At 40.9% G+C, this 14,543-nt stretch overlaps 1 long non-coding RNA gene and 1 pseudogene across 5 annotated transcripts in view; both read right to left on the bottom strand.

Annotated features, from left to right (window-relative positions):
- Positions 1-14,543, bottom strand: part of LOC135361589 (uncharacterized) — a 178,371-nt gene that overhangs the window by 108,092 nt on the left and 55,736 nt on the right. The gene's annotated exons all lie outside the window — the stretch shown is intronic.
- On the bottom strand, positions 6,665-8,354 carry LOC123841447 (elongation factor 1-alpha 1-like; annotated as a pseudogene). The gene has a single exon (XR_010405064.1). The product of XR_010405064.1 is annotated as an elongation factor 1-alpha 1-like (transcript).

The following is a 14,543-nucleotide window of genomic DNA, read 5'->3' as shown; positions in this document are numbered from 1 at the left end:
TATGAAAAAGAAAGGAAAAAAGAAAAGAAAAGAAAACTCAGTGGGCATTTTACATGTGTTTTTCATATTGTCCCTTAATCATTCAGTTTGAAAGTAAATGAAAGAGGAATGAGAAGTTGAAGTACTTGGGTTGGGGTGAGAGCTTCAGACTCCCAGAAGCGAATATGAATGTGTAGAGCATTTAATATAGTTCTGGAACATCTGCAGGACAGCTGTCTTATGTAGACCAGGTTCACAATAACCTTTCATTACATGTCACCACAGAATGAGAAACAGACCTGTGGGTGTGAATGGTGTGCGTGTGTGTGTGCACTCACACACGTGTGTGTAATTTGTAGGAACTCTAACTGATGTGTTTTAAATTGAAAACAATGACAAATAATTTGAACCTGTTTTAAAAATATGATTATGAACACTCCCCAGGGATATGCTGAGTAATTATTGAATTAATGATTCAGGAATGTTGTTTTTCTCTATATACATTGAAAAACAGAAACTCAGTCAATTGTCTTCAAGGCAACATAAAACAAGTACATGATTCAAATATCCAACGAAGTTGGAAAAGCTTGGCTTACCAGAAAGATGAACCTTTCTGCATGCCTACTCAGGGTCACCATCTCAGCAACTCTTCTCTCCCTCAGTCTTGTTCTTACTGTGGGCAGAGGCTCTCCACTCAAGAGCATATCTTGTGCTGTCATCCCTAGGTTCCAGCTGGTAGCCATTGAACTTGATTACTTCTCCTGGTTCTCTCTTGCTGATCACATGGCAAAGACAGTGCCCCATACACCCACCCTTTGTTTTAGAATGATCAGAACCTTTCTTTAACTGTGTTCTGTGGACATTTTCTATGAAAGTTAATTCTTACTCTATGAGAAGAGAATTTCATAGTCTGTTAAGTGTGGGAAATACCAAATTAAACAAGATTCGTTACAATAGGACATCTCAAAGCCTTTAATTTGCCAGTGTGTATTATGTATCCAGGAGGGATAAAGCAGGTGTGGTCCAGTTGGATCTTTCCCTGGGGTTCAGACAACACTTTTAAAACTCATAAAATTATCTTGTGTTTACTTTTTCCTACCACCCAAAATATTTGAAAGTTTGAGTCAGCCCTCCATAATGACAGGGCAGTGAATTTTATTCACCTCCATAAAGCATCCTTCATCCTCTACTTAAAGGACACTATGGAAAAAAATGAGAAGAAAACAGTTCACCTACTTTTTAGGAATCTGAAATATTAATACCCAACCTATTTCTGAAAATTTGCAATTCATTGCTGTTTTGTTCATGATGATTCTTTTTGAAATTCTTTTTCTTTTTCTTTCTTCCTTTTTTATTCAACTGCTATCACTTGTTGTTATTAAAAAGTAAGAAAAAATGTCTTTTGAAGGCTTCCCATTATCAGCTATGTCAAGAATGGCAGGGCATACCTAAGCAATGTCACCAAAATAAAAAGGAAAGTTACAAATCTACTAAATACCTAGACTATGAGGCAATTGGGATCTGAGTGCCTTAAGTTGAACCAAGCAGGGCTGGAAATGACTAAAATAAAGGACATCCAGGCTACTGATAGTAAATTATAGCTGGAAATGAAATTAAACTCTTAAATTTAAGATTTTTAAAATTTGTTTTGGGGTGTGTGTATGTTATTGTGTAACAGAGCATAGGTTTGGAGGTAAGGTTTTGAATGGATAAAGATCCAAACAAGCTGGAAATTTTTAAATAAATGGTGAGTGGAAAGTGCATCCAGATGGAAAAATAGAAAATTAAAATTAAATTTAAAAACAACCTAAGGGATCCAAAGGTCTGCAAAAGGAATATTCTATGACTGGAGAACATGTTTAAGACATACGTAACTTCATCACTATGCAGATTGTACCATATTTCTTATGCAGCCCAATAAATGTGCCCAAAGATAGCATTTTAAGCTACACAGAAAATACCAAAGCCCAGACACATTTCAATGCCAGTCCCTGGGCAGGCTGGCCTAAAGCAAGATATTCTGGAATACCTGGTTGGCTGGCAGACTTTCCTTGACTGCATGCAGCATTTTGGGTCCAAACAAGCATTTATTTCAGCCCCTCTGATCCTTTCATATGGTAAAGGAGCAATCAAAGAATACTGGCTTTATTTTTTGAAGCATTGGTTTTGAAGGACCTCAAAGGAAATGATGGGGAGGGTGGATGGGAGGAGGGAAAGGGAGTAATATGTTTCACAGCTTCAAATCAAACTATTGGAAAAATGTCCAGAAAGCAATTCAAAGTGAAAATATTTGCTTTCTGGCTAAACAGCCAGTAGCTTTTTATTGCAAAATGGAAATAAACAGTGATGCTCATTTATACCAAAAAAAATGCAATCTGCAAATAACCCAAATCCCAAAATAAAGGTAATGCCCAACAGACTAGGACATGATTCACTAAGTTCTTAAATTCAGTTTCCTCAATGGATACAGCACATAGATTGGAGTAGGCTGGGGTTGTGATTAATAAAAGTCTCAAATATTCTGAGTCCATACCCTAGAAGGCCATGACCAGTATGATCTGTGCCTTTCACTTTGTTTATTGGGCAGATGCTCTCTCTCTCCCTTATAGTACTCTGGGATGCCAAAACCCATGTCCAGGCCATATACACTGACAATAACAGCAGAAAGTCACACTGAAATTACCTTAAATGAGAGATGTTCCTATGAAACTGTTCCATTTAATGGCCAACAGCTTACAAAAAAGAGAGAGTGAAAAATAAGTACAAAGTCAATAAGGCTTACAGTAAATAGACAGGAGTTGACCAAGAGAAAGATAGAAATAATAGTAGTATTCACTCATTCATTCATTCGATAATGTATTGAATACCTACTGCACTGGGCACTGCAGATACAAAAAGGAGCAAAAAGTGATCACCTAGTGAGGAAGACAGGGATCAACAGATAGATCACTGAAGATGCTCATATGTAAACACTGATATCTTACATCCAAATAGCAATTTAAAGGTTTCAGAGCGTTTTGGCCACATTATCTCACTTTGTCCTCATAACATCCTTTAGATTAGAAATCAGGCAGGCAATACATGAGAATACAAAGTCAGAAAGGTTGAGTTTCTTTCCAACCTTCTGCTAGTGAGGAAATTGAGATTTGAGCTCTGGTCTTTTGTGACACCCTCTATCTATATAGAAAACTAAAAGTAAGTAAGAAGTCTCTTCGGGTTTAATCACTCCAACAATATCTGTCTCTCTAGATCCCATTCTCTGTAAGTTCTCTCTTGTCCATAAAGCTAAGCCATGATGAGTGGAATGATCCCAGGCTATCTTAATTATACATTAGACGAAAGACTTTCTCAGAGCAAGCATATCCCCATGACTATTAGTCACAGTGACTAGTAGTAAAAAACCCCACGAAGAACTTGGAGACTCAAATCCCTAACGCTGCCTACTAATCCATCCGCTGAAGTCATATTTGCTAAGAAGCTATTATGTTCCAAGTGCTCTTTCAGGCACAAGGGCTATGAGGCGATGAAGATAGTCAAGCTGTCTACTTCCATGAAGAGGAAACAATAATCAAGATGACAAATGAGTAAGGTAATTGCAGTAAATGTAAGTGCTTTGAAAAACAATATAATAAGGTGATATGATAAAAAGTAGGGAGGAAAAAGGGCAGGATGTTAGATCAGATGGTGAAGGAAGGCCTCACTGAGACAGTGCCATTTGAGCTGAGATATGAAGCTTCCAGCATAGAATCTGGGGCAGAGCACTTTAGCCAGAAGGAACAGTAAGGGCAGAGGCTTGGGGTGGGAATGAGCCTAAAGCGCGGCAAGGCAAACAAGGGGAAGCTGGTCCAAGAGGAGGTTAGAGGCCAGCTCTGGTAGGGCTCTGATGACTGGGGTAAAAAGATGGGATTTTTTTCTTTCTTTCTTAAGTGCAATGGGAATCCTCTGGAGAATTTTAGTTAGGGGAATAAAATTATCTGATTTCAGCAAGCTGATCAAGGCAATGAATCCCAGAACCTCCAAATATAGGAAAAGATGCTCTTCAGGAAGCAGCTGGCTTAGTATCTGCCAGAGAAATGGAAATGTGTCTGAATAAATTGCACAAGCAAGGTGGGACATTCACAGGTGTCACTTTTATTACAGAACCTTGCTATTTCCTTGTGGGTCCTGGAGGTTTACAATGTGGTCCTTGCGTAAAAGACTTCAGGCAACAGTGAAGAGTAAGGCCGGGGGTAGCCATGCTGGGCTTTGTCTGGCATTTATCACAGCCACACTTACAGAGGCAAGCTTACGAAGCTGAGTTAACACACAGCAGGAGCATCCAGGCATTGTGACTGGGATTGCTTCTTCCATGTTGTCTCCTGGGAAACAGACTCGGTGACCCGGTCCTTTTCTCTGTTTTTAATTTCCGTCATCAATGGCCAGTGATTATCTAAATGGGATTTCTCAAGTATGTCTTCAGTGTATTGAGGATGAAATAGCAAGGATAAAGCATTTTTGAAGCATGAACTACCTTCCGTATAATAAACTATCTGACTTATTCAGCCCGTCATCTGTTACCCATAAGCAGTTCCAAGTGCAATGGTTTGTATTTGAGATACAAGACTGTTCAGCCGTAGCATCCACTTGGTAACAGCAGGCACATGTTTTAAACATGCTTAATGTTATTGCCCTATAATGTCTTGCCACAGAGCATTCCTTTCTACGAGTACAATGCTCTTTGTGAATACCACCTCATTAATCCTGGAAGAGGCAGTGACAATCACTCTCCCCACATTTTACCAATAAGAAAACAGAACCACTGAGAGATTCAGAGGGAGCCAAGACGATGTGCAACTACTTAGTGGCAGGATGGTGGATGAATTCCTGGTTCTGCTTGAGCTGGTGCCTTTACATCCTGCCCCACCCACCCTAGACCAACATGTCAAGCACTAACAGATTAACTACCTAACATTCATCCTTAAACTTTATATCCTGGAGGCTTTCAACCCTCCAGAATCTGTTCAGGGCACTGCCATTATAGAAGCTACTTTTTTTTTTAAGATTTTATTTATTTATTTGACAGAGAGAGACACAGAGAGAGAGGGAACACAAGCAGGGGGAGTGGGAGAAGGAGAAGCAGGCTTCCCGCCAAGCAGGGAGCCTGATGGGGGGCTCTGTCCCAGGACCCTGGGATCATGACCTGAGCCAAAGGCAGACGCCTAAGGACTGAGCCACCCAGGCACCCCTAGAAAGCTACTTTCTTTATCAGGCAGGTTTCATGCCTTTGAGGCTTGAGCTCTAGTTTCCAACCACATTTACAAACAATAGGCACAGTCATGGAGGCTCTGAATTCAAGGCTATGGACTCTCGTCACCATTTTTGTGGCTGTCTTGGACACTCATAGGGCTCTGGATGGACCAGGCATGTTGACTTAGCATAAGTCTCAGCTTTTAAACTATTCAAAACAGCTCTGTAAAACTTAGAACTGGCCCATGACTTGGGTTGTTTTAATTAATGTTGGGCTTTAATAAGTTCTGTTTGTTAGCATTTTGCAATTCTAGAATTCCGTACTTTATGTTTCAAAATGAAGTTAAATTTTAAGAGATTCTTCCAGTCTTGAATATCTTAAACATTACTCTTGATGCCTATGGTGCCAAATTTTTAGTATGACTTTTTTCGGGTTTGGATCTCATGATGACAGCTAGCTCTTGTAGTTTGTGGAAAAGCAAAAGAAATGCATGCAGAAGACATCTGATCTGAAATTATTTGGTGGGTTACTGTGAATCTGATATCTTTGAGAAGCCATCCACTTTCATGCATATTCCAATTATATGCAGGTTGTTGTTTCTGTCATTTTGCAGCATTACAATATCTCTAACAGAACTGTTAATTTTTTTTCAGTAAGAGAAACAAAGAATTAGAAATTTCTATGTTGGATAAAAGCGATGAAAACCAGTGAACTGGTCAAATCAATCTCCCTCTTATTCGTCTCTTGTCTTCAAGTAATTAATATCTACAGCATTTCTCAGTCTACTCATTGGTCCCTTATCAGAGAAGTCCTATTCGCATTGTTCCAAAGCCACAGGCATATCTTCATTTGAGTGTTCCTTTTTTATGGTATTGATCATTGAAATACAAAAGAACCACTTGATGCTGGTGCCTAAATTCTAGTACCTTAATAGGGCACAAATGCTTACAACTGTTCAACTCTTTGCATGTACACTACTCTTTAAAAATACTTAGGGAAATCTTAAGCTAAAGAGAGAGTACACAGAGTTGAGATGACCTTGATATAGTCCGCATACATGTGCTTGCTTACAGCAAAATTGAAGCAATAAAATTGGACTCTATACCCAGGTCTTGTTTCTTTAAGAGTCTTCGAACTTGTTAGTCCCCAAATTACTAGCTGCTTGTCATGTTGCCTAGAACACTGAATGACCATGACCAATACACATTGACCTTCTCAGAAGTCTCTTCGGGGGAGGCCAGCTGTGTTCAGGAAAAGGATTCACTTGAGGATGCAGGAATCCTATCTCTCTCTCTTTACATTTTCCTCTTCTCATTCTACTTTCCACAAAACGTTCAGGGTGTTCAGAGGGCTGAGTGTTAAAGGTGGTCATGCCCAGGTCTAGCTTTATTCTGAGATAAAATAGGGGTTTCCTAAAAACCTTATTCTACCAGTTTTTTTTTTTTTTTCTCATTAAACTTTTGTTTTAATGGGTCTCAAAATTCTGTGACAGATTTTTGGTCAAGTTGTTTCCATTAAAAAGTACTGATTTTAAAAACTAATAACTTAAAACTGCTACATACACACACAAAAAAAACAAATGGTCCACAAAACATTCTCCTTTCCTTCTGAAGGTTTTACGATGCATTGTTATCATTAACCAGTCTTTTACTATTAAACTTAAATGGCCAATTGACACAAACAGTTCTGAGACCATTCTTCCACCACTGATTAAGACTGGGGTGGCAGGTATTGGGGATAATATTCATTTAGCCTTCCGAGCTTTCTGGGCAGACTTGGTGACCTTGCCAGCTCCAGCTGCCTTCTTGTCCACTGCTTTGATGACACCCACAGTCAACCGTCTGTCTCATGTCACGAACAGCAAAACGGCCCAGAGGAGGATAGTCAGAGAAGCTCTCAACACACATAGGCTTGCCAGGAACCATATCAACAATGGCAGCATCACCAGATTTCAAGAACTTGGGACCATCTTCCAGCTTTTTTCCAGAACGACGATCTATCTTCTCCTTCAGCTCAGCAAACTTGCAAGCAATGTGAGCTGTGTGACAATCCAGCACAAGTGCATATCCAGCACTGATTTGGCCCGGATGGTTCAGGATAATCACCTGAGCTGTGAAGCCAGCTGCTTCCATTGGTGGGTCATTTTTGCTGTCACCAGCCACATTGCCACGACGAACATCTTTGACAAATACGTTCTTCACATTGAAGCCCACATTGTCCCCAGGAAGAGCCTCACTCAAAGCTTCATGGTGCATTTCAACAGACTTTACTTCAGTTGTAACATTGGCTGGAGCAAAGGTGACCACCATGCCAGGTTTAAGAACCCCAGTCTCAACTCGGCCCACAGGGACAGTACCAACACCACCAATTTTGTAGACGTCCTGGAGAGGCAGACACAAGGGCTTGTCAGGTGGACGAGTTGGTGGCAGAATGCAATCCAGAGCTTCAAGCAGTGTGGTTCCACTGGCATTCCCATCTTTACGGGTGACTTTCCATCCCTTGAACCAAGGCATGTTAGCACTTGGCTCCAGCATGTTGTCACTATTCCAACCAGAAATTGGCACAAATGCTACTGTGTCGGGGTTGTAGCCAATTTCTTAATGTAGGTGCTGACTTCCTTAACGATTTCCTCGTATCTCTTCTGGCTGTAGGGTGGCTCAGTGGAATCCATCTTGTTAACACCAACAATTAGTTGTTTTACACCCAGGGTGTAAGCCAGAAGGGCATGCTCACGGGTCTGCCCATTCCTGGAGGTACCGGCTTCAAATTCACTGACACCAGCAGCAACGATCAGGACAGCACAGTCAGCCTGAGATGTGCCTGGAATCATGTTTTCGATAAAGTCTCTGTGTCCTGGGGCATCAATGATGGTCACATAATACTTGCTGGTCTCGAATTTCCACAGGGAGATATCAATGGTGATACCATGTTCACGTTAAGCTTTCCGTTTATCCAAGACCCAGGCATACTTGAAGGAGCCCTTTCCCATCTCAGCAGCCTCCTTCTCAAATTTTTCGATAGTTCTTTTGTCAATCCCACCACATTTGTAGATCAGATGACCAGTAGTGGTAGATTTGCCCAAATCTACGTGTCCAGTGACGACGATGTTGATGTGAGTCTTTTCCTTTCCCATTTTGGTTTAGATTGAGCAGTGGTTTTCATGATACCGGTGTTCTGGCGGCAAACCCGTTGCGAAAAAACTCTACCAGTTTTTTAATACTTAAGATTCATAAGAACGGAATAAAATCTTATATCCACAATGTATGATGAGCCTTAAAATGTGACTTCCTGGGAAAAAGGAAACCTAGGATTTAAAGTCAATCAAAAATGTAAATAGCTGATATTAGAGATAATGGGAATGAGGGTCATAAAACCTGGGGTTCGAGTCTCAATTCTACCACTTTCTAAATGTGTGAATGTGGACAGGTTATATATCCTGAATCTTAGGTTGTTTTCGAAAAATACAAAAGAGTTACCTTCACAGAAATTTTACAAGAATTAAAGAGAGGATTGAAATCATGCACTAAACTAACCTAATCAATGTTGCCAAATCCAATGATCAATTTTTAGTTTTCATCTACTTCATCTACTAACAGCATTTGATCTCATTGGCCCCCTCCTCATTCTTGAAATACTTTCTTTACTTGACCTCCTGGAAACCACAGTCTCCTAGGTTATTGTTTTACTTCAGCTGGTTGATTCTTCTCAATCCTCTTTGCTGCTTCCTTTTCATCTTTCTGGCATCTTAACATTTGAGTGTTCCAGGGCTAAGGAGGAGGGATGCCCAGCACAAGTAGGTTTCCAGAGGATAAAGTTAAATTCCTCAACCATTCAGAATGAGCAATGGGTCAAAATCAGCTCAGGTGCAGGCCGAAGAGTTGGCTGTCCTGTGGAGAAGATGAGACTCTGCTCATAGGTAGATGAATGCTGAGCTCCAAAGGTTAAAGGAGTGGGATGTGTCCATATGGTCTAAATTATCTGGAATAATTCTCACTCTAGGCAGTCTGACCCACATGGATATGTATCACAGATTTGACCTTCATTCAATTAGGAGGTCTTAGATGCATGTTACGGCTCCAGCCTGGAATCAATAACAACAACAAAAAGCATCTGAAAGATTCTCTCTTACTAAAAGGATTTATGTCAAATTTACAGACTAAAAATTTGGGAACTGAATTTGGAATTGGAGTGGTGGCCTGGGCAAGAGAGTGAAGGCAGATCAGTCCGAGGGCTCCTAAACTAGACGTTCCTTGAGGTAGAGCAATAAAGCTTGGACACACATGGAATGTGTGTTGGGCCGCAGAAATGGGAGGGGAGCAGTAACTGCTTTAGGTAGTAGGTTTCTAATCAAAACATATTAATTCTTCTGATATACTCCTTCTACTCTGTCTTCCAAGAAGAACTCAGTTCTACAAGTTTTAAAACATTCCCAGGAAGCATTACTTCCATTTTTAAATTCCAGATAAATAAAGTGCAAGAGAGTAACAGATCCAACAACAATAAAGAAACCAGTATTCCACTAACTTTATGCCTAACACTTGAGTGTGATTTACACATGCTGTCTCCATTGATTCCCATCATAATAGGTATACATTAGTAGGACCCCCATTTTATAATTAAGAAATGAAGGTTCAGAGAATAGTTAAGTCACTTGCCCAAGGTTGCTCAGCAAGATGCCAAGAGGCAACCTGCTTCCATGGCCCACAGGCTTGCTTATACAGTGCTGCTCTGTGTCCCCACTGGCTGAAACAGAGCTGCAGTGTGATCCCTGACAGCTATTCTTGTCATTGCCATGATGATTAGTATGCTTCATTTAAATATATATGAAGACTGCAAAGGGACAGATACATCATTCTCTGAAAGGTGTGTCCATTATGATACAGTCATCAATCCTTATAGCATTTTCATTGCCACAAATCACACATTATATAACTATTACCAAGCTCATCCCACCAAAGGCTGTTAAAGACCTGGCATATCATCACTAAACTGTCTCCAAGGACATCTCCAACAATTTACACCTTGTTCTAGGACTGTATCTAGCATCAGCAATTATAAGGAATGGGTACCATGCGAACTGTCCTTAAATCTCTTTATAATGCAACCAAACAAAACTCTCAACTTGATTGAGAGCTCCAGGACATTGGTTGAGAGCTATTACCATTTGTTTTTGAGCTTCAAAAATTAATAGCTAAAGTGCTCACCATCACAAGAGAACAAAAATACACATCAGCTGCTCAGCTTTGCCCAAGTCTATGGGCTCAAGATGAAAAGAATTAGACCAAGTATTACAGTAATCAGGCCTCAAGCAAGCAAAAGCCTGGCTCAACATTAAGAAGTCCCACTAAAGGGGCAGTGCACCTCCATGCTCTTGGTAATTGGACTTCTGGCATGGAAACATCTTAAAAGAGAGTAGTCGTATGTCACCAGCTGGGAAATGCTGTTAACCTCTCTTGTTGCTAGGTTTGAATTTCACTGTTCATTCTTGCCTCTGAATTTGCTCTCCTTTCCACCAAGCATTTCTTGTTCTCTCCTCTCCATATTCCAAAATATGGACCTAATTTATCCTCCTCTAAGACTTCTGCAAGTTAATATTCACCACCCCCTAATGTAACAGAATACACTCACACACACACACACACACACACACACACAGGCACTCACAAACCCATGCTTGCACTCAGATTTCATCTTGACTTGAGGCTCCTCCTACAGACAGAATGATATATTCTCATAGTGAGAAGATACTGTGAGGTTATCTAGACCAGTTATCAGCAGAAGAAACTAATTTGTCTGTGTTTGCATCCTTAAGTGTTCTTGCTGTGCTGCAGGTGTGTTCTACCTCCCCACATCAGCATAAGCTCTCAGCAGATGAAAAATATTGCTTTAACTTCTCTTATATTCCTGTCATCTTGATTTTGCACGACATAGGAAGCATCCAGCACAAAATCTATATTTCTCTTTTTTTAAAGATTATTTATTTAAGAAAAAGAGAGAACACGAGCAGGGGGAGGGGTAGAGAATGAGGGAGAAGCAGACTTCCGCTGAGCGTGGAGCCTGACCCAACGCTGATCCCAGGGCCCTGGGACCATGACCTGAGCCAAAGGCAGACACTTAACTGACTGAGCCACCCAGGCGTCCCCAAATAAATATTTCTATCTGCCTGTTGAGAAATGAAGAGAGGAATGACCAGGCCAAGGTCCTGCTTGGTCTCCCTCCCCTATCCCCCTGTGCCCACCAAAGCCTCTCCCTGTACTTCCACTCAGCCATTCTTCTGCTTGCCAGAACCACAGCTCCATCTACAAGGAAGCTGGCATTAAAAGGTATAGGTGACAAGAGATGACACTGTTCCATGTTAGCCCAGACGCATGGTGAGGCAGTAGAGGGCACTATGGATTCATGCCTATCACATTCTCAAACACACAGGAAAGAGGAAGTGGTTAAGTCTTTCTGGTTTCTACCTTGCAGTGGGTGTCTTGTCCATTCCTATTGCTGCCATGTTTCCCTCTTTAAATAGTCTTTCTATGGTTGTTTTTGTGGGTTTTTTTGGTTTGTTTTTGTTTTTGGTTTTTTTGCTACATCAAAGCTTTTCAAAAGCTAATACTAATTATTGCAATTGTTGCAAAGGATTCAATAAATCAGATATTATTTTAAGAACAATGGTCACCAAAGCCAGAAGTTGGGGTGTAGTCCTTGGCCTCTAGATTTAATTGGCTACCAGGTCCCAAAGATTATATTTCCACATATTCTCTCAGATTCATTGCTTCTTTCTTGGAACAGGAACATACCCCTGAGCAAGAGTGCCCAGCTGAGGAAACTGATAAGGCTAACATCCAGGCAATCCCTGCTGGCCAGGCCAGGTGCCTCTGCATCTGTCAACAGCAAGAGGTGTCTTTCTCTACTATGCAAAATGGTCCTGCATGGATGAGCACAGACCTGCTCTAACCATTCTGACTGTAACTGCCTTGTGCCCAGCTCAGTTTTCCTACTGACCACTGTGATAATCTCCTAATACCTCTGGGATTGATCTGAATGGAGTACCCACATGCACACACACACATGCATGCACACACACACACATATTCATAACAGGACAAATTATACACAAATTTACAAATATATCATCACCAAAATTCAAAGTAACAACATTAATTGAATGTAACCAAAATGCTCTTTCACTGAAATTAAACCTCTTCTGCTCCAACTAGGACACAGAATTAACATCTATGTTGTAGGATCTCTATAGTTTGGCACTAAACATACCTTGGGTTATGTGATGATTAAATATCCAACCATTTTTCCACTATTAAAAGACCTCACAACTGTGAAATCACTTGGCCTTTATTAAATTTACTTCTGTTCCTGTCTCCTGATGTGGCAACAGATAAGGTAACACTAGTGAGAACCAAAAGGATTTTATGTTCAAACGTCTCCTTGCACTTAAAGAAATATCATGATAGTACTCAGGTAATAAAATAATCATCCAGGGGCGCCTGGGTGGCTCAGTTGGTTAAAATAATCATCCAAATAATCCAGAATGCGCTTATATTTTTAAAATAAAAGCAAAAATCACATAAGCAGATTTAAAAACTAGAGCCCCAAGGGGGCAAACAGCCCATTGTCACTTCTGAATTTTTATATCAAATGACACCAAGTCAAATTCAACTCTGTCCTTACAGATTTTAATATTAGCTGGCTACAGAAGGACTCAAGTTTAGAAAACACGACTTCTCATACCATGGCTTCAGGCTCTCCTGTCGGTATATAAGAGAGGGGATATATTCTTAGTGGGAAATAAGTAATTATTATTTTTCCCACTGAACTATATGTGCTATTAGAAAATATCAAATGTGAGGCACCTGGGTGGCTCAGTCGTTAAGCATCTGCCTTCAGCTCAGGTCATGATCCAAGGGTCCTGGGATCAAGCCCTGCATCAGGCTCCCTGCTCAGCAGGAAGCCTGCTTCTCCCTCTCCCACTCCCCCTGCTTGTGTTCCTGCTCTTGCTCTCTCTCTCTCTCTGTGTCAAATAAATAAAATCTTAAAAAAATATATATCAAATGTCCTGTAGAAACAAGACAATCTTACTGCTATTGTTGGGAGACTCAAGTGGAAGTTCAGCAAACTACAGCCTGGGGGCTGAAACCATTCTTTGCCTTTTTTTGCTTCTTTTGTACTGCCAGAGAGCTAAGAATAGTTTTCACATTACTTACAGATCTTAAAAAGGAAAAAATGAGTAATAAACTACAGAGGTGGTATTGTGGTTCACAAAGCCTAAAATATTTGCTATCCAGTGCTACAGAGAAAAAGTTTTCCACCACCTGAACTAGATAACAACCTCAGAAAGAAGATCGTTCATGAGACTGCATAGAATGAGCGATTCAGGATTTCTCTTTTAATTCGTTGTCAAGAAGGAGTCATCAGAAATAAGATGAAAGAGATTTTACCGTCCATGAGGGTTTCTTTTTCTGGACCTCTACATAGTAAGTGGTCATCGGTGACGGTCTATGTAGAACATCTTGTGTCCAGTCAAGTCTAGGGTGTGTAACTAGTCAGCATCTGATAGGACCAACGATTTTGTTTTGCTCACAGCCTCCCTCCTTGAACTGCTTGCCTCCATCCAACTCAAATTCGATTACCCAAACTGTTCCTGAGGGCCAGTCCTATGACACCTTGATTGGCCCTCTGCTGACAGTGTTGCCTTGCTCCAGATCTGCTGCTCAGCCCCCCTTCTCTGGCTCTGATCCCAACCCCCATTTACAATCACTCTTGATAATGTGGTTTCAGAGCAAGCCATGCACACATGGTAGCACTGAGACTAGCCCATTCTTATGTGACAGTTCTTGCAGCTGAGGAACATCCACACTTGTATAAAGCCAGGCCTCCTGTCACCCAGTAACTTGGAAATTGAACACTGAATGGGTGATGCCAGGCTAGGAAGCCAGGGAAACTGGCTCAGTCTGTACAAAATCTCATTTACTTTGTGTTTGGTTTTTGTTCCAGTTTGGCTCATTCATCTGATGGGAGACTGGGGTTTCTTTTTAGGTTGCAATAGAAAAAGAGGATATTCATTTGGGGAGTGTATTCAGGAACACTGGAGTTCTTTTTTTTTTTTTTTTTTTTTCCTTTTACAGAGAGAGCGTGTGTGTGTGTGCATGTGTGTGTGTATGTGTGTGTGGGTGTGGGTGGGAGGGAGGCTCTGGGGGGTGGGCAGTGGGAGAGGGAGAGAGAGAACCTTAAGCAGGCTCCATGCCCAGCATTGAGCTCAGCACGGGGCTTGATTTCACAACCCTGAGATTATGACATGAGCCGAAATCAAGAGGCCGACACTTAACCAACT

The sequence above is a fragment of the Mirounga angustirostris genome, unplaced genomic scaffold (assembly GCF_029215605.1).
Source record: "Mirounga angustirostris isolate CCGP_5_RB_7025 unplaced genomic scaffold, mMirAng1.0.hap1 SCAF_9, whole genome shotgun sequence".
Classification (NCBI taxonomy): Eukaryota; Metazoa; Chordata; class Mammalia; order Carnivora; family Phocidae; genus Mirounga; species Mirounga angustirostris.
This window is presented reverse-complemented; position numbering and strand designations above follow the sequence as displayed.